General features: G+C 35.7%; 1 long non-coding RNA gene across 1 annotated transcript; it reads right to left on the minus strand.

The window, feature by feature from the left end:
• Positions 1–8,388: 8,388 nt before the first annotated feature.
• LOC113069127 (uncharacterized) lies at positions 8,389–13,610 on the minus strand. The gene is made up of 5 exons (XR_003279661.1): positions 13,447–13,610; positions 10,545–10,703; positions 10,317–10,394; positions 8,809–8,860; positions 8,389–8,729 (listed from the first exon to the last, which is right to left on the minus strand). It is a non-coding gene; the product is annotated as an uncharacterized LOC113069127 (long non-coding RNA).
• Positions 13,611–20,782: the final 7,172 nt, after the last annotated feature.

Consider the following 20,782-nt stretch of genomic DNA (forward strand, 5'->3'; position numbering starts at 1 on the left):
GCTTTATAAGTTGCAAAATGAAAATGAAAATGTATTACAGAAATGATTAGATATGTCTAACATGTTAAAGCAAAAACTGTGGCAAAATGATCATTTAAATGCTATTTTTCTTAATTGCATTAACACTCACAGTCAAGACACTTACGATTGCATTTTCATTCGGTGTCCCGCAATGAATGTAGCAAAACTCAATGTGCACATTGAAAATGCATTCCGAGCCGATCACGTGTCCCCGCCCTCGCGCCACGTCAATCATTGTGTGAACAAGGCGGGGCTTACAGAAGGTCAGAGACTCAAGTCTCAAGAAGAGGATTCAATCAAGTGAGACAACATGGACAAGACAGTTGGTCCGTCTATGTTTTGATCATTTCGGTTTATGGCTTCAATATTTCATTCGGACTTGTGGGCGGAGCTGAAACGCTGCTTTCATCTGATTGGTCGAATCGGATCGGTTTTCATCTGACAGCCTTCAGCTCGGTCTTGTCATTCTTTCAGGCAAAATAAGAGTCAGTGCGAGTGAAGCACTGAAATGTCTGAAACTACGCTCACTGTTAATGAGCATAATATTTGAATCAGATGTAGCTGGGCACATAATTCGTGCTGCTGAGACCTGCAAATTATTTCTAGGTTGTAGTATTGTATGAATATTGTCCCACTGATAAATACAGTGCAAATAGTTCTGTCCCTTTGGATAACAGTGAAGTGGAAATTAAAATCAATAATAGACTGAACAGTTCCATGTCTGTAACATTTACCACTCTCATCTTTTAAGTCATAAGGCACTAGGTATGTGTGTGTGTGTGACATTAATAAATAATTGTAAAAATGAATATAGTTACATTTCTAAATAAAAATAGTAAAATTAACTCTATGCTGCTCAGTGCTCCTGTAGCCTACCCCAGAGCGCCCTCTCGCGGCTGTAGACGGTAATGTTTTCTCTTGGTCCTGAATAAATGTGACATATAGTCCAGTGAGATTTATATATGTTTTTTTCCTCGTCATGACGTATTTTTGGACTGATGCAACTTATACCGGAAAATACAGTTAACATTAATGCTCTTCTTAGTAAATGTTTTTTTCCTTTTTTTTTTCACCCAAGTACAAATATAATTTTTTTTATAAAATAAAGATTGCTTTTCTATATAAGAAAATTATATAAGATACTTCGTCTTGTTTCCTGGGGGGGGGGGGAAATGGAAAACAAGATTATTCTGAGTGTCAGAAATTCAAATGTATCTGCCAGTATAAAGTATATCTAGCATCTAATTATTATTTACCCTTAGCCTATTGCAAAGAACTCCTACTTTTACATGGTAAATAGAATATATCATGATTTTCACTGTAATTTTTTTTCTGTAAATAGCATCCTGAGTGACTTGCACTTAGCCTACTGTAAATAGGACCTATCATTAAGAACGTATGTCAACTCCACTTAATGTAAATAGCCACTTCTATATTTTTCTATTGGCAGATAATTTGTAAAATAAGAAAAATGCACTTAAAATATTATTATTAATATTAATATTTTATATGTTTTGCCCATGAGATACCATAACATGATTATAGCTATTAGTTCATTAACGTTCTGCCAGTTACGGAGAACAATTACGTTTATATTGTGTCTGAAGTATGCATACAGCTTTTTGGTGGGAGTTGTTGCCATGGTGAATCATAATATCGGCACTCCATTTATAATGGCTTTTTATAGTTGTGGTGCATGTGCTTAACTCTGAGTCAGTCAATTTAGAGTTGATTAAACCAACTCATTTCGGCTGTTCTGTAACTGAAAACTCAGAGTTACTCATCTCAGGATAAGTCAACTCTGAGTTCAAGTTTAAACTCAGAGTTGGTTGAACCTCCTTAGTGAAACGGGCCCCTGTATGACACATGGATCGCTTTTATGTTATTTTTTTCTGTTTTATTCAAAATATTTGCAAAGATACTCACTATATTATGAAATCTATGATATTCCGATTTCGGAAATATTTGCAAATAGCTTAAAGACTTTTATATCGACCGTGTTGATCTATACCTTAATTCTGAAAATGGCTAAGCTCACTAGTGGGACTGGGACTTACAGTATTGTTCAAAATAATAGCAGTACAATGTGACTAACCAGAATAATCAAGGTTTTTCGTATATTTTTTTATTGCTACATGGCAAACAAGTTACCAGTAGGTTCAGTAGATTCTCAGAAAACAAATGAGACCCAGCATTCATGATATGCACGCTCTTAAGGCTGTGCAATTGGGCAATTAGTTGAATTAGTTGAAAGGGATGTGTTCAAAAAAATAGCAGTGTGGCATTCAATCACTGAGGTCATCAATTTTGTGAAGAAACAGGTGTGAATCAGGTGGCCCCTATTTAAGGATGAAGCCAACACTTGTTGAACATGCATTTGAAAGCTGAGGAAAATGGGTCGTTCAAGACATTGTTCAGAAGAACAGCGTACTTTGATTAAAAAGTTGATTAGAGAGGGGAAAACCTATAAAGAGGTGCAAAAAATGATAGGTTGTTCAGCTAAAATGATCTCCAATGCCTTAAAATGGAGAGCAAAACCAGAGAGACGTGGAAGAAAACGGAAGACAACCATCAAAATGGATAGAAGAATAACCAGAATGGCAAAGGCTCAGCCAATGATCACCTCCAGGATGATCAAAGACAGTCTGGAGTTACCTGTAAGTACTGTGACAGTTAGAAGACGTCTGTGTGAAGCTAATCTATTTTCAAGAATCCCCCGCAAAGTCCCTCTGTTAAAAAAAAGGCATGTGCAGAAGAGGTTACAATTTGCCATCAACTGGCCTAAAGAGAAATGGAGGAACATTTTGTGGACTGATGAGAGTAAAATTGTTCTTTTTGGGTCCAAGGGCCACAGGCAGTTTGTGAGACGACCCCCAAACTCTGAATTCAAGCCACAGTACACAGTGAAGACAGTGAAGCATGGAGGTGCAAGCATCATGATATGGGCATGTTTCTCCTACTATGGTGTTGGGCCTATTTATCGCATACCAGGGATCATGGATCAGTTTGCATATGTTAAAATACTTGAAGAGGTCATGTTGCCCTATGCTGAAGAGGACATGCCCTTGAAATGGTTGTTTCAACAAGACAATGACCCAAAACACACTAGTAAACGGGCAAAGTCTTGGTTCCAAACCAACAAAATTAATGTTATGGAGTGGCCAGCCCAATCTCCAGACCTTAATCCAATTGAGAACTTGTGGGGTGATATCAAAAATGCTGTTTCTGAAGCAAAACCAAGAAATGTGAATGAATTGTGGAATGTTGTTAAAGAATCATGGAGTGGAATAACAGCTGAGAGGTGCCACAAGTTGGTTGACTCCATGCCACACAGATGTCAAGCAGTTTTAAAAAACTGTGGTCATACAACTAAATATTAGTTTAGTGATTCACAGGATTGCTAAATCCCAGAAAAAAAAAATGTTTGTACAAAATAGTTTTGAGTTTGTACAGTCAAAGGTAGACACTGCTATTTTTTTGAACACACCCCTTTCAACTAATTGCCCAATTGCACAGCCTTAAGAGCGTGCATATCATGAATGCTGGGTCTTGTTTGTTTTCTGACAATCTACTGAACCTACTGGTAACTTGTTTGCCACGTAGCAATAAAAAATATACTAAAAACCTTGATTATTCTGGTTAGTCACATTGTACTGCTATTATTTTGAACAATACTGTAGTTGGGAACACGTTTTATATTTTTTTAACTAGAGACAGTTAAACTCTCTTTCTCTCTCTCTCTCTCTGTGTGTGTGTGTGTAACTTGCATAACGTTTGGAAAGAATTGAGAAAATTGCAAAATTGAAATTCTCACCTTTTTCTAGATCGAAACTGCCAGTTACCTTACTGCTATAGCGAGTGTGATATCATGGTCCGTGAACTTTTATGGCGGATGATGTTGGGATCATTTGCGTGTTATTGTTGCTTTGTATGCCAGGTCTCGAAGGCCGAAACAAAGTGCGTGATTCAGATTGTGTTTCTAACAGCAGGTGAGCAGGCAACACATCAACTGATGGTAATTGATCTTATAAAAGTGGGAAAACAAAGAACATTCCGCAAAATGCTTCATGTGTAGCACGATCCCTGTCCATGATTGCAAATGTGGTACAGACAGGTTACTTCCGTTCACTTTTAAACAACTTCCTTTTACACTGAAATGCCTTCCGTTTACACTGACAATTCACACATATCTACATATGAAATCACATATGTATATGCACGGATCAAGTTTATATGTATGTGCGAGTATAGAAACCACACCTCATAGGTGTGTTTGTATGAAGCGAGTTTATATGTACTGTATGTGCGAGTGTTTAATAGGTGTATGTACGTGTCAAGTTTATATGTATACGCAAGTTATTCACAAGTGTGTATGCATACATTGCTAACATTGTATGTATTGATATCGATTTCATTTGTGTTCATGTGTATTTTATATTTGCTGAGTCGTTGTGTTGCCAGATACACGTATTACAAGGCAAGTTTTGGCAAGGCAAGTTTATTTATATAGCACATTTCGTACATAATGGTATTTCAAAGTGCTTTACATAAAAGTAAAATAATAATGAAGAATAAGAATAAAACAAGCAATTTTAAAACTTTTAAAATTGTTAAAAAAATTACTTATTTAAAATGAATTTAAAACAGTTAGAAAATGATTTTACATAAAATAAAATAAATGAAAAAAAAAAAAACAGTGAAAATATAGTGCAATCAGTTCGGACATTGCACAGTGCTCATTCAATAAATGCACAGCTAAACAGATGGATTTTAAGTCTAGATTTAAATGTGACTGGTGTTTTAGCACATCTGACAATTTTTCCAAGTCAAAGGTTTTTTTTTTCACTTAATTTAGGAAATTAATTAAGTGTAAGGTTGCAAGTTGGGGACAGCTATATCTTTATATTGTTTCAATAAATCAAGAGTTGGAATCATTAGTTTATTTGTTTTTTTCCTTTCTTTATTTTTTTCTTTATCTGGCAACGCACTGAAAATTATTAAAAAGCACAAACTGAGTAAAAAGGCTATTTTGATTACCCAAACTTTACAGTTAGTGCTATCATACAAATACAAGTACTTATAGGTTTAAAATTCTACATGTCACATTTAATGTCTATAAATATTTCAGCAAAATGTATACATTAGAATTATTGCGCTCCTGTTTCATTGAGCTCATCTCCCATACGGAAATGTAATATATGTACACATATGAAATATACATATATTAAATATATCCACATAGAAAGGGAAAACATGTATGTACATATATATCTGCCCATATATAAAACCTATTAGAAAATGCAACAATTTCATATATTGACATATAAAACTAGCCCATATATTTTATGTATGTATAATAGTGTTTTTTTATATATGTCACATATATAATTTTCAATATACATGACATATATTTCTTTGTATATATGTTCAATATACAAACTAAACATATATAAAAACATTGTGTGCACATTTTAAATGATATGTTCTTATATTATGTATATTACTTGCAAAATATCTTGAATTAATGCATGATATAAACTAAACAAATGTAAAAAAAAAAAAAAAAAAAAACATTATTTCATTAATTTCGTACATATTTTTAAATATAGGTTATGGATATGTACTTACAAACATGTAATGCAATGAACATGACATGCCTAAGCTTCAAAATCCTCTACACTTTCATGACAACACAATTGAATGAGGTAGAATCTATGTGAAATAGTAATGTCCAACCAACTCAATTTATTGACTTTGCTTCAACCTAAACCAGTTAAGTTAACTCAACATGTTCTGGTATATTACAATCTACCCAAATTTGTTTCACTCTATCAACATGAGGTTTGTTTCAAACTACTCATTTCAATTATGGACAGTGGTTCCTATGGAAGCATATGGGTAGCATTATTCAATTTGGGATGTAATATGCAAAATGACAATGCAATATGTAAAATGGCAATGCATTTCTGTATTTACATTTACATTTTCAAATACACTTGTGCAACGTTTGGTGCAAAATGAAAATGAAAATTAAATTACATAATTTTCATTTGCCATTTACTACACCAGTTTTAAAATGTAAAATTAATATTAATTTTAACGCTTTATAAGTTGCAAAATGAAAATGAAAATGTATTACAGAAATGATTAGATATGTCTAACATGTTAAAGCAAAAACTGTGGCAAAATGATCATTTAAATGCTATTTTTCTTAATTGCATTAACACTCACAGTCAAGACACTTACGATTGCATTTTCATTCGGTGTCCCGCAATGAATGTAGCAAAACTCAATGTGCACATTGAAAATGCATTCCGAGCCGATCACGTGTCCCCGCCCTCGCGCCACGTCAATCATTGTGTGAACAAGGCGGGGCTTACAGAAGGTCAGAGACTCAAGTCTCAAGAAGAGGATTCAATCAAGTGAGACAACATGGACAAGACAGTTGGTCCGTCTATGTTTTGATCATTTCGGTTTATGGCTTCAATATTTCATTCGGACTTGTGGGCGGAGCTGAAACGCTGCTTTCATCTGATTGGTCGAATCGGATCGGTTTTCATCTGACAGCCTTCAGCTCGGTCTTGTCATTCTTTCAGGCAAAATAAGAGTCAGTGCGAGTGAAGCACTGAAATGTCTGAAACTACGCTCACTGTTAATGAGCATAATATTTGAATCAGATGTAGCTGGGCACATAATTCGTGCTGCTGAGACCTGCAAATTATTTCTAGGTTGTAGTATTGTATGAATATTGTCCCACTGATAAATACAGTGCAAATAGTTCTGTCCCTTTGGATAACAGTGAAGTGGAAATTAAAATCAATAATAGACTGAACAGTTCCATGTCTGTAACATTTACCACTCTCATCTTTTAAGTCATAAGGCACTAGGTATGTGTGTGTGTGTGACATTAATAAATAATTGTAAAAATGAATATAGTTACATTTCTAAATAAAAATAGTAAAATTAACTCTATGCTGCTCAGTGCTCCTGTAGCCTACCCCAGAGCGCCCTCTCGCGGCTGTAGACGGTAATGTTTTCTCTTGGTCCTGAATAAATGTGACATATAGTCCAGTGAGATTTATATATGTTTTTTTCCTCGTCATGACGTATTTTTGGACTGATGCAACTTATACCGGAAAATACAGTTAACATTATTATTATTATTTATTATGAGAGTAATTGACACAGACTAGAACTTTAATGTTTCACCCAATTCAGCTTATATCTTTAGACTCGTCCGACTCGTGTTGCTTGTATAACTGGCCAGACTTACCTTCCCAAAAAATCCTATTTAATTTTATTTAATAAATTTAACTATATTTATTTCCACTTTACTGTTATCCAAAGGGACAGAACTATTTGCACTGTTTTTATCAGTGGGACAATATTCATACAATACTACAACCTAGAAATAATTTGCAGGTCTCAGCAGCACGAATTATGTGCCCAGCTATATCGGATTCAAATATTATGCTAATTAACAGTGAGTGTAGTTTCAGACATTTCAGCTGAAGGCTGTCAGATGAAAACCGATCCGATTCGACCAATCAGATGAAAGCAGCGTTTCAGCTCCGCCCACAAGTCCGAATGAAATATTGAAGCCATAAACCGAAATGATCAAAACATACACGGACCAACTGTCTTGTCCATGTTGTCTCACTTGATTGAACCCTCTTCTTGAAACTTGAGTCTCTGACCTTCTGTAAGCCCCGCCTTGTTCACACAATGATTGACGTGGCGCGAGGGCGGGGACACGTGATCGGCTCGGAATGCATTTTCAATGTGCACATTGAGTTTTGCTACATTCATTGCGGGACACAGAATGAAAATGCAATCGTAAGTGTCTTGACTGTGAGTGTTAATGCAATTAAGAAAAATAGCATTTAAATGATCATTTTGCCACAGTTTTTGCTTTAACATGTTAGACATATCTAATCATTTCTGTAATACATTTTCATTTTCATTTTGCAACTTATAAAGCGTTAAAATTAATATTCATTTTACATTTTAAAACTGGTGTAGTAAATGGCAAATGAAAATTATGTAATTTAATTTTCATTTTGCACCAAACGTTGCACAAGTGTATTGGAAAATGTAAATGTAAATACAGAAATGCATTGCCATTTTACATATTGCATTGTCATTTTGCATATTACATCCCAAATTGAATAATGCTACCCATATGCTTCCATAGGTTCCACACAATTAGTTCTAGTTACTTTAACACAATATTTTCTTTTTAAAGTTACTCCCTTCAACAAAGCATTTTTTTGTGTGTTTTGTCTTGTAATGAGACAAAAGACAAGATGTCACAAATGATCAAAGTGTATTTGTTAAACAAGCAATAAATAATTACACACAGTAAAATATAGTTTAAACCACATTACAAAATTACACAAAATAGCAAATAAAATTCTAATTGGCATTCATGGGCAACCAATCAAACCTTATTCCAGGAACAGGAACTGGCTCCAGAAATAACTTCTTCAGTATTCCAAATGTGTACCTGAGTTCAGGAGGGTTGCTCAAGTTCAGTCCATAAATCAGTCCCAGCAACATGGTTTTGCAGACTGTAAACTGCTATAGGTCCTGAAGAACTGTATCCTTTAAAACTCCAACATCTGCTGGACTGTCTTCAATGATGCAGCTTCAGATAGATTTCCACGAGTCTTCTGGATCACCTCCTGACTGCTGGCAACGTCTGTATCCTAGAAGTATTTAAAAGGATGGAGAACTCAAATTCTTGTGTATTAACTTTAACAAATAATTTATTAACCTTGAACTCACCATATACTCCATACTGCTAGGGTCTTCATTTGGATACTTCAATTTCATTAGTCTGAAGATGAAAACAACAAAATTTAGCCTTTGTTTTTTTTTCTAAAATTACATGAAAAAAAGTCAGTCATTCATCTTCTTATGGGAAATCCAGGCAAGCAGTCAAGATGGGATTCTCACAAACATCACAGTGGAAAATGGTACACACATCTGGACCCCGTATGGTAAGCAACAGAACTGGAATGTTCCCAGACCCAGAAACATAGTAAAGACATCAGTAAAACAGTCCATGTGACACCAGTGGTTCAACCATAATTTTACAAAGTAAACAAAAATACTTTTTTGTGCAAACAAAACCAAAACAGCGACTTTATTCAACAATTATTTTCCAAATCGCATCTTCCACCATTATCAACAGCATGTAAATAAATCATGCGCATGGTGCTGCTGACCTACAACACGCATGCACTGAGCCTTGATTACACGCAGAGGAAAGCAATGTTCATGCCTCTTGTTACTCTCCATAATGGCAGAATATGTGATTTGGAGAAGAGTTGTTGAATAAAGTCGATATTTTTGTTTTCTTTGCACAAAATGTATTCTTGTACCTTTGTAAAAGTGTGGTTGAAGCATTGTTGTCACAAGAACTGTTTTACTGATGTCCTTACTATGACTCTGGGAACATTTCTGTTGCATTGCAGCCTTTATGGAGGTTCAGAAATCTCTTGCATTTTCATAAAAATATTAGGGATGCACCAATTGACCGGCCATAAATCGGAAACCAGACGGTTTTTGCTTTAAATATGCGATTGGTAATCGGCCGGTCTTTGGAATTTTTTCCGGCCGATTTTTCCAGAAGTGCGCCCGCATGCTCCGACTACATTACTTCTGTGTGAAAGCAAACACATCCCGCGATTGATTCCAGCATTGAACTCGGGGACGTAGTAACATTGCTGGGTTTAATCCCGGGACAAGCGCTGTGTGAACAAAAGCCAGATCTAATGCCGTGTCTAAGTGATGACGCACGTTATCGTGCGACTCTTTTAGCGGCTGTTTTTGAAGGAAGATCAACGTTCACTGAAAAAAAAAGATCGAGATCGTTCGCCAGATTCAGTGAAAGTATTACCTGCCTAATGTTTTCGACATGATGTCACGTGTCGTTACGGGACCTGTATTTGCCAGAATCGCAGTGTGAAAGGGGCTTCATTGAGCTTTTCCTCAATATTGGACTGTAGACTGTGGACTGTCCTTCCTTCTTGTTTGTTGCTTAAAGATTAAAAAAAAAAAATCGTCCAGTTTGCTTGTAAAAAAAATCGGTATCGGCCATGAAAAATCATGATCGGGGCATCCCTAAAAAATATCATAATTTGTGCTCTGAAGATGAATCATGGTCTTACGGGTTTGAAACGACATGAGGGTGAGTAATGACATGTTTATTTTTGGGTGACCTAGCCATTTAAACACACCTGAACCAGCTAATCAAGGTTCTTGGGAATTTTAAAACAGAAAAGTCTTACCTGAAGTTCCAGGCAGGTGTGTTAGAGCTGAACCCCACAGAAGACTGGCTTTCCTAGAGCAGGTCTGGACACCCCTGCCTTGCATCAAAATAAATCTATCAGTTTATAGTAATAACACATATTTTGTATTTATTGTATTAATAAACCTTGTCTTATTATATCTGTCTTTTTTTGTCAATTTCCAGTAACCAGTCAGAGAATAATGTTTTAATACAAGGTTGTTCTTACATGTGTAGTGGGCACCAAGAGGGTTTCATTATTTGTCCAAGGACTCTTCTTCATTATGCAAACATCTTCATAAGTTTTGCAGTCTGGATCCAGTTTGGCAAAGATTGTTGATTCTGATGGGCCTAAGGTAATTCTGTATGTGTCAAATTCTGCACAAATCTGTAAACACATGAAGTGCAATGTGTTAAAAAAAAAAAATTGAACAGCAAAAACCAATTCAATTATCAAAATATTAAATGATTTATTTGTGTGAGTGATGACTAGTGTCATGTTTACCATTCCAAAAAGGTGGACCTGATTACATATCTGGAGCATATGTATAATGTAAACAGCTCAGAGTAGTGTCCGGTTTAAAGTCATTGTATGACCACACCGCCATGTTCATAAACAAAGCTTCAAATACTTCCACTGTGCTGAGCCAGGGCTCTCAAAACTTGGTCAACATCTCAAGGTTAGACATTTATTGATTATTTATCTTTTTCAATTAGTTAAAATATACATATTATAACAAATAAAGGTAATTACTTCCACTTTTGAAAGTCATTATGTATTATTAATACAATTAATTTAAACAAATATATTTGGCACACAAAATGAGATAAGAGAGAAACTCCTATTCGCCATTTGATTAGTTATATGAGGAAGTAGCTGAATGACAAATCATTCTGTCTCTTAACATCTCTTATTGTAAGCCATATGTATAATATAAAGTAAAGGTAAGTGATAGGACGTTTTATTTTTGGATAAACATTTTATTAATAAATACAATCTCTCTTAAAATACCTTATTGGGTTATGATAAGCATAACTGTTTGGTTTGATCTAGCGCAGAACTAAAACTTTAATGAAATATTTCCCCCACTTTATTTAAAATTATTTTATTATTAGCTAACTCCACACTGGAGAGCTGCTTTATAACAGGAAATCAAGTTATAATTCTAGCGACACTGACTCTGTATTTTCACATCGCTGTGTCCTTAAGAGCTTTAACATCACGGTCAGTTTTTGTTGAGTTTATGCAGTTATTGAGAGGAAGGCGTGCAGTATATATTTACATATTCATCCAAGGTTCAGATCGGGTCGGTTTCCTCAAACTGAAGTGCTATCTTCTTCTTTTGAATTGAATCAGGAGAGTGTATTACAATCTTGCGCTACAGCGCCACACTGGTCAAACTGCATTATTGCAGGCTTTCAAATTAGGCAGATACAAGATCAAACCACTAACGTTACTCAAAAACATTTGTCGACAATTTTTCTTTTTATCGTCGACGTTGTCGATAATGTCTAGTAATTGTTTCAGCCCTAGTGTGTATATATATATATATATATATATATATATATATATATATATATATATATATATATATATATATATATACTAAAGTAAATACATTACAGAGAGTCGTGCGCTTTCACATCTCCCAACCAGGGTTAATTTTGACACGAAATTTTAATTTAGTTTTAGTCTTAGTCTTTTGAATATAATTCTTTTTCGTTTTAGTCAAGTTTTAGTCATCTGATTTGTTTTAATTTTAGTCTTATTTTAGTCGACTAAAATTGCTTGGTATTTTAGTCGACTAAAATTGCTTGGTATTTTAGTCGACTAAAATAAGACTAAAATCAATAACAGATTTACTAGACAATTTTTTACAGCTGGTATAGGAAACAAACTTATATATATAAAACACAAATTCAACTTTATTTCAACACAACTGTGTCTTTATTTCGATTCAAAAGCATTTATGCAGCAACAAACACTGTCAGGATAATGTAAACAATAACTAGCTGCCAACTGACCATCAATAAAAGAAAAATAACGTTAGGTCCAGGACCTTAAAGCTTACAGCTGAGCTGAACAATAAGTGCATACATTTAAAGTAAATATTTAATAAGTTGGCAGCTAGGTGGATAAAAAAAGTAACAAGATTTTATAAGGTATTCATTTGTCTAGCAATATTGTATGTTTTAAATACTACAATATTGCTAGATTTGTATGTATAATGATAGGATGTGAACATTCATGTTTCACATGACTAATATAGAAATATTTGTGATATTGTCAACAAGAAGAACATTATAAAATATACTAAACATTAGTATTAATCAAATGTATTTATCATGATATTACGTATTAGTATTGTGCTCTCATCTAACTTGAAGAAGGGGCTATTTTACAGTACTTTTCAGTTCGTAATATTTAATGCTACAACATCTATGCACTGCAGTCTTCCAATTTTGCTTAGCTCAATAAACAAAAGAACATCGTTGTGAAATTACATTTGAGAAAATGTCCAGGTGGCTCGTCTGTAAATGTCTTTTCAAATTGGTGGTGTTCTTGCCACGAATGAGCGCTCCGCGTGCTTTACACTTCGTTTTGTTTGGTTCGTCGTCAAACGTGAAGTGAGCTGTGGACATTTTGTCGCTCTTTTAGACATCACCTCTTCGAATGCTGTCTTCCCGGGAGCTCATTTAAAAACTGAAAACCTTCGCTTCACGTCTCAATAAGTCAGGCTCTGATTGGTTCTCTTCTCTCATGCAGTCTGTTCTGTTTTGCCGGTTCTTTTGCTCATTCCTCGCATCTCTCCCGTCTGCTGATTTGATTTTCGTCACAGTCTATTTTCGTCTCGTCCTTTATTTGTTGACGATAATGTCAATCAATTTAGTCTCCATCAGTGCCTTCTATTTTAGTTTTCATTTCGTTTTCGTCCGCAAAAATATATTCGTGACGAAAATATTTAGTCAACGAAATTAACACTGCTCCCAACCGCTCAAAATCATCTATTAACGGTGCAATAAACCGATTACACAATACTAGATTGCAAAACAAAAGCACCCCAAAACAGAAACTCTAAGATAAATTAAAGACTTTGACTTAACACAAGAAAAACTTTAGATTGTCTTACCTGACTGGTACCACCTCTTGCTCCCCTCTGCACCGTCATCAAATGCGTTGGAAATCGTCACTTCCGGTTTTTTTTGAATTACGAAATTAAACCCTTTACGTTAGTTTAACGATTGATAATTAAGTAAAGTTTAAAATTAAACCGTTTAAGTTGATTAAACACAATACAATTGTGTTTTGGTGGAAAACTAAATATATTTGTGTTGTTTTAACAAAACGTGTAAAACGAACAGTACCACAAATCCATTTTTTAGGTAAAATAATACATTTTATAAAAGATTCGAAAATGGGATAGAAATGAAATGTGGATGTGTAGACTTGATAAAAGTTCAAACTGTTCAAATAAGGAAAACACATGAATAAGGAAACCATAGGTATGTGAAATGTATGTTGTTTGAATAGTTTGGCATATATAAATTAAACATATCGGTTACATATATGGTCAAAACATACAGTATTATATAAATAATAATCATATGCATCATATTAATATATGTCAATATACTAATTTAATATGCCAAATTTATATATGTTATAAACCTATATCAACATATATCTAGAGATATGTATATATGTGATAGCAATATATTGTCTTATATTTAGCATATATGATGGTGTCATTAGCGATATAGGGACATATATGTCATATATTACATTTCCGTATGGGCTGTTTGGCGCGCATGCGTGGCTGCGATTGACAAGTGGAGAATCGCTCAAGCAAAAGCTCATGCACTTCTGACAGCAAAATGGAAATATTTCCATTGTTTTTTTTAACATTTACAGATGGAGAATATACCTGTGCAATGTAAGTTATGCATTAAGGAAAACAGCACATCTCAAACACGTCTCTCAGTCTCTCTCAGCCTCTGTCAGCCTCACACGCAGACTTTCTCTCAGAGCTTCTAACGGGGCGAGCGCGAGCTGCTTTGAACTGAAACTATAAACTATAGGCTTAGGAAAGGAAAAAAACGCAGAAATTATTTAAATGCAAAACAAACACGACAAGCAGCTGTTGACTGACCACGCACAGGAAATAAGACTTATTTGCTTCATATTTCGATTCGTTATTCGATTCGTAACTTTGTCAGGGGCCAGGGTATAGTCACAAAAAAACTAAAAAAAGAAAGAGAGCCCCTTGAAGTGTTAGTTCACCCAAAAATGAAAATTAGCCTGTTTTTTTCATCCATCTTGAATCATCTTGAGTTATATAAAAAATTGTCCTGGCTATTCCAAGCTCTATCATTGCAGTCAGCGGGTGTTGCAGTTGAACAGTCCACAAGTCCCCAGATAAAGCGTGTGCATCCAAAATAAAACATGCTCCAGGGGGTGAATAAAGGTCTCCTGTAGTGAATCCATATGTATTTGTAAGAAAAATATCCATATTTCAAACGTAATAAATACTATGGAGTTGAGCCTCATGCTCACATCCGGCAAGAGCTCAACAGACACTTTGCATGATTTGACTGATTTGGATGTTATGTAGAAAGGGCAACAGAACATCCTGTATTCATAATTGTTGGAACCTAAACTGTAAGAAAAGGAAACTACAATTCGAACTGCACAACTAAAGTCATTAAATAAATATCAACAGAGCAAGGGGTGGTGATTGACCCTGGTGACTGCTCAAATGCCTCTTCAGTTATCCACAAGCTCCCTGACAACAGTCACTTTTATTATGAGAAACTTAGAAGTAAAGTAACTTAGAAGTGTAACTTAGATCTCTGAAGCATCCAGAACATGCACATGCTGCTGTGTGTCCCTGTGCTGTTAGGTATGCGTCTTTCACTCTTATATTCATCTTTGAGCAACTGATGTTATGTTTGTATCACTCTGAATTTAATTAGGGCCCGAGCACCGAGGTGCGAGGACCCTCTTGTATCTGCTTTGTTAGGGCCCGAGCACCGAGGTGCGAGGACCCTCTTGTATCTGCTTTGTTTTTTATTAGGGCCCGAGCACCGAGGTGCGAGGACCCTCTTGTATCTGCTTTGTTTTTTATTATTATTCTTCTTCTTCTTCTTCTTCTTCTCCCGAATGAATCGCATTTTTGAGGGCTTTAACATGCTCAAAAAGTCATGAAACTTTGCACACTCGTCAAACCTGGTGAAAATTTTCGTCTGATATAGGATTCAGAAGAGGGTGTGGCAAAATGGCTCGACAGCGCCACCTATACCAAGAAAATCAACAGCCTTCCAGCTATGTTTCACGTACATGCACGAAAATTGGCACACATATGTAACACACCAATACCTACAAAAAAGACTCTTGGAGCGAAATTCTAAACCCAACAGGAAGTCGGTTATTTTTAATATTATGAGCATATTTTGTGTAATTTTGGTCATTTCCATGTGTTGTATTTTAACGAACTCCTCCTAGAGAGTTCTTCAAATCAACACCAAATTTGGTATGCCTAATCTAAAGGCCTTTGTGATGTTAAATTGCGAAGATCCTGACTTTTCGTTGAAGGGCGTGTCCGTGGCGGCCTGGCGAATTTCGATGATTTGCCATGAAAAATGAAGTTGCTATAACTCACACATACAATGACCAATCTGCCCCAAACTTCACATGTTTGATGAGACTCCGAACCTGAACAGATTGACATGCCCATATTCAGTTATAGTCATAGCGCCACCTATTGGCAACAGGAAGTGACATATTTTACGCTGCGACGAACTACTCCTAGAAATTTTATGACATCAATGTCTTTTTTGTGGTCAGTCTAATCTAAAGGCCTGTGCGATGTTCAGTTGTGAAGATCTTGAGTTTTCGTTAAAAGGCTTGTTCATGGCGCCGCGACGAAGTTCGATGTCTCGCCATGCGAATAAAAGATGTTATAACTCAGGCATAAGATGTCCGATCTTCCCCAAACTTCACATGTGTGATAAGAGTCCTGGCCTGAACAGATCTTCAGGCCAATATTCCACCGGGTGTGGCAGAATGGCTCTATAGCGCCACCTATACACTTTCAACGGAGTGCGCCTCGAGCTATGTTTCACGTACATGTACAAAAATTGGTACACACATGTAACACTCCAATACCTACATAAAAGTCTCTTGGTACGAAATCCGGATCCCAACAAGAAGTCGGTTATTTTGAATTTTCCCTTCAAAATTGGTGTTGTTTTTGCCATTTTCAGGGGTTGTACTTTAACGAACTCCTCCTAGAGATTTATTCAGATCAACACCAAACTTGGTCAGTGTAATCTAAAGCCCTTTGCGATAATAAATTGCGAAGGACTTGAGGTTTCGTTAAAGGGCGGGTCCATGGCGGCCTGACAAATTTCGATGTTTCGCCATGAAAAGGAAGTTGCTGTAACTCAGACATACAATGTCCAATCTGCCCCAAACTTCACATGTTGGATAAGACTCTTGACATGAACAGATCTACATGCCAATATTCAGTTATAGTCATAGCGCCACCTATTGGCAACAGGAAGTTACATATTTTACACTGCGACAAACTACTCCTAGAAATTTTATGACATCAATGTCTTTTTTGTGGTCAGTCTAATCTAAAGACCTGTGTGATGTTTAGTTGTGAAGATCTTGAGTTTTTGTTAAAAGGTGTGTCCATGGCGCCGTGATGAAGTTCAATGTCTCACCATGGGAATAAAAGATGTTATAACTCAGGCATAAAATGTCCGATCTTGCCCAAACTTCACTTGTGTGATAAGGGTCCTGGCCTGGACAGATCTGAAGGCCAATATTCCATCGAGTGTGGCAAAATGGCTCAATAGCGCCACCTATACACTTTCAACGGAGTGCGTATACACTTTAAACGGAGTGCGCCTTGAGCTATGTTTCACGTACATGTACAAAAATCGGTACACACATGTAACACACCAATATCTACGAAAAAGGCTCTTGGTACGAAGTCCGAATCCCAACAGGAAGTCAGTTATTTGGAATTTTCTCTGCAAAATTAGTGTTGTTTTGGCCATTTTCAGGGGTTGTTCTTTAACGAACTCCTCCTAGATATTTATTCAGATCAACACCAAACTTGGTCAGTGTAATCTAAAGCCTTTTGCGATCTTAAATTGCGAAGATCTTGAGGTTTCGTTAAAGGGCGTGTCCATGGCGGCCTGACAAATTTCATTGTTTCGCCATGAAATAGGATGTTGTTGTAACTCAGGCATAAAATGTCCAATCCTCCCCAAACCTCACATGTTCGATAAAAGTCCTGCCCTGAACACATCTGAAGGCCAATATTCCATTATAATGATAGCGCCACCTGCTGGCAACAGGAAGATTGGCACATATATGGAATAAACATTGATATATTCTACTTATATTTATGAGTTTAAACGCATATTTCTCACCGTTCACCTATTAACTAAAGCCACTCGCTGCCGGTGAGCCCGGGTGCGAGGGCCCGTTCATCGCTGCTTGCAGCTTTAATTAGGGCTCAAGCCCGAAGGGGCGAAGAGCCCTATTGTTCTTCTAAGGATTATTCTTGTTATTATTATTATTATTATTTTTATTTTTTATTAAACCTTCCGGGGTGTTTTGGGGGCCTTAACATGCTCAAAAACTCTTGAAAATTGGCACACACATTGGAATCTGCGGCCATCAGGACGCCGCAGAGGCTGGGAGCCGGGCGTGGCACAGGGGCTCTACAGCGCCCCCTGGAAGACAGTCAGAATTCTTGAACCATAGCTCACACACACTTGCATGTATTTATATCAAACTCGGTACACTTATAGATCTCATTGAGCCGAACAACTTTCACACTTTATGTCATAGGCTCCGCCCAACAGGAAGTCAGCTATTCAGGGCTGTTTAAAAAAAGCATGCTCTGGAATTTGAAATACTCCTCTGAGGTTTTCAACCCGTTCGCCACGAAACTCGGTGAACATGATCTCAAGACATTGAGGATGAAAAATTGCGAGGGGATTTTTGATATCTCGAACGGTTTGCCCGTGGCGAGGCATGGAACTTATGGCGAGAAATGAGAAACAGGAAATGTCTAATAACATCCACATACATTTCCTGAATTTGATCAAACTTCATGGGTTTGTTCGTTGTATGATACCGATTGTATATATGTGGCTATTAAGAGTCAACGTTATAGCGCCACCAACTGGCAGCAGGAAGTGTGTCATTTTCCAAATGCTTTGAATTTAGCATCTTATTTTTACTCGATTTACTTAAAACTTCATCAGAATAATGACAAAACACGGCCGATGTAAATCTGTTGTGGGGATATTGATATCTGATATAGTGTTGCCATGGCAACGTGTCAAACTTGAATGTTCTGTTATGGTGAGTTTGAGGCAGACAACAAGCTCAGATTTACATGAAACTCAAAACACATATCAGTATTAGTGATAGCTAGACAATGGCAAAAGCTTTTAAAAGGGCGTGAAGGAGGCACTCTATAGCGCCACCTTTTGTCAAAAGTGGGGGGGTTAGTTTTAGCTACAGACACCAAACTTGGTACATAAATTGTTCTTTTCAAGACGGACAACTTTCTAATTCACAGTCATCAGCTACGATCAACAGGAAGTCGGCTATTTTGATTTGAATGTGTATTTTTGAGATTTTACAGTTGTGAATTAATGAATACTCCTCACAGGGGAAGTACACTATACACACCAAACGTTGTCTACATGAAGAAAAAACATCGAGGAACTTAAATTGCGAACAGATTTTGGTTAGCTTGAACGGTTTTGTCGTGGTGATTTTTTGAAATGACAGTAAAAAGTGAAACATTAATCGTCTTGTATTTTTAAATTGCAGCTTCCAAACCTTTAAAAAACATTTTTAATTTAGAAAACCAGTGATTCTGAGGAAATATGCATAGTTTCATGACTTTACAGCACTGTATGATTAAAAGAAAATTAAAAAACTGTCAGACATCTGATCTCACTCTGTCACTCTGTGTGCTGACTCTGTGTGTGTGTGTGAGTGTGAGTGGGGGAGGGGTGTGAGCTGAGTGGCAGACAGACAGAGAGAGAGAGAGAGAGAGAGAGAGAGAGAGACTTAAACATCTCTTTAATCACCAGAAAAAAAACTGTATTTTAAATAGTTATTTTTTTGTTGTTGTTGCTAATTGTGCTGTTATCATTACATCTTAAGAAATATCTTAGGCCTTATCCTTTTCTGACAGTTTCAGGGATTAAAAAAAATCCTAAAAAACCTTATTTGTGCTGCAAATAATAATTTCAAACTCATTTGATACTGACCTCTGTCACCCTGTGACATGACATTTATTTGAATTTACATAATCTCAAGGATGTAACAGTAAAACTGTTCAGCTCACAGATGAAGACTAAGCTTTAATGCAAGCAGAACTATTTCACAAATGCTTATAGGTTAATGAAATCATAACAAAACACTTTTAAATTATTTAAGGATTTGGTAACACTTTAAAATAATGTCTCAATTGTTAACATTAGTAAATGCATTGGTAACACTTCATAATAGCTGCAATTCTTAGCTAAGCATTAGTAAATAGTCAGTTCATGCTTTATATAGCCTTCTCCCAAAATTAATATTTTAGTAAGCATTTTATAAATACAGCTATAATTAAATTGTTCATGGTTTATATGCACATTTATTTTGAGGAGATTAAAGGCTGTAATCTCCCTAAAAAAAATGTAAAATAAAAAATAAAATAAATAAAATAAACAAACACAGAACTCATAAATATTTATTTCAAGATGCAATAAAAGAAAACTGTACACTTGAATTTATTTATATATATATATATATATATATATATATATATATATATATATATATATATATATATATATATATATATATATATACACACACAATTGCATAAGTTTATATTTAAAAATGTTTAGCAAGTGTACAGCTAATAATAATAATAATGCATTTTATTTAGTTTTAGCTACAGACACCAAACTCGGTACTTAAATTGTTCTTATCAAGACGGACAACTTTCTAATTCACAGTCATAAGCTACGATCAACAGGAAGTCAGCTATTTTGATTTGAATGTGTATTTTTGAGATTTTACAGTTGTGAATTAATGCATACTCCTCACATGGGAAGTACACTATACACACCAAACTTTGACTACATGAAGAAACAACATCGAGGAACTTAAATTGCGAACGGATTTTGGTTAGCTTGAACGGTTTTGACGTGGTGATTTTTTGAAATGACAGTAAGAAGGGGAAACATTAATTGTATTGTATGTCTAAATTGCAGCTTCCAAACACTTCAAGGCATGTTTTCATACAGAGATCAAATCATTATGAGGAAATATGCATAGTTTCATGACTTTACAACACTGTATGGATAAAAGAAAAGAAAAAACTGTCAGACTTCTCAACTGACATGATCTCACTCTGGCCACTCCGTCTGTGT

This window comes from Carassius auratus, chromosome 5 (genome assembly GCF_003368295.1).
Source record: "Carassius auratus strain Wakin chromosome 5, ASM336829v1, whole genome shotgun sequence".
In the NCBI taxonomy this organism is placed as follows: Eukaryota; Metazoa; Chordata; class Actinopteri; order Cypriniformes; family Cyprinidae; genus Carassius; species Carassius auratus.